The sequence below is a fragment of the Triticum aestivum genome, chromosome 2B, assembly GCF_018294505.1.
Source record: "Triticum aestivum cultivar Chinese Spring chromosome 2B, IWGSC CS RefSeq v2.1, whole genome shotgun sequence".
In the NCBI taxonomy this organism is placed as follows: Eukaryota; Viridiplantae; Streptophyta; class Magnoliopsida; order Poales; family Poaceae; genus Triticum; species Triticum aestivum.
This window is the reverse complement of record NC_057798.1, coordinates 6,094,597-6,095,777: the sequence shown is the minus strand read 5'-3', so window position 1 is coordinate 6,095,777 and position 1,181 is coordinate 6,094,597.

Sequence of the window (1,181 nt, the reverse complement as noted above, 5' to 3'; positions counted from 1 at the left end):
TCGACCCCCCGCACGCTACCGTCCCCCGCACCAGCCCTCCTCCCTGCGTCGGCCTCCCTCGCCCGCGCCGACCCTCCTCCCCGCCGGCCGCCCTCCCCTACGTCGGCTTCCTCCCCCGTGCCAGCCTCCTCCCACGCTGGCCCTCCTCCACCAAGAGGTACATCCTCCTCCCTCCTTCCTCCTCCTCCCTAGTCTTAGTTGTTTAATCATAGGAAAAGGTATATAGTATGAAACCTAGCTGCTAGTTCATCTTAGGATAATGTAGTATGAATCTTAGGATAATGTAGGTCTTTTTATCTTAGTTGTTTAATTAGGCGATTAATCTTAGTTGTTTAATCTTAGGATAGTGTAGTATGAACCCTAGCTAGTTAATCTTAGGATAATGTAGTATGAATCTGAGGATAATGTAGTATGAACCCTAGCTAGTTAATCTTAGGATCATATTTCGAACTATCACATTTGTTGTAAAATTTTTAGTAAAAACAATTATTCCTGTTATATGCAAATTTGAAGTGGATATATGTCATATTTTGAAGATGTCACAATCTTAGTTGTTTAACCGAGTGGCCTATGTTTTGCCAGAAATGTCGATTCGTTTACGTTCTGGCAAATTTCAGGCGCTCGATATGACCTTCTTTTAGCAAAGGTCATGCCAAATTTTGCTAAGTGTTTATTAATTTTGTTTTCATAATTAAGCATTTTGTTATCGACGTCGACGATGCCTATCCCGCATCCTCGTCGTCGACTCGGCGGAGGACTCCTGCTTGAGCCGAGGGGCCATGTCAGGGACTGGGCTCCACCGGGTTGGTACTGGGTTGTGCTACCTTCTTGTAAGCGCAGCTTAGTGAGGAGCCAGCCCATCGTGGACCCGGAGCTTCTTTGGTGAAAAGCTAGGCTCAACCGACCGATTTTACCCTAACATCCGCCGCGTTCAACGTCTACCACGCGTCTTCATGGGCCCGCACACCGCATCTTTTCTTTCATCCGTGTATCCACTGAAACGCTATCCACACATATTCTTGCAACTAAGCATCTGTTTCAAAAAGCACACCGCAACAAGCGGTCTGGTTCGGACCCACTAGGCGAGCATGCATGGCAGGGCGACCAAGTCGGCTGGGCCCGAGCGTTCGCCGTCGAAGCCACCTAGGTGCCGAAAGGAAGACCCACACAGCCTATGCCGC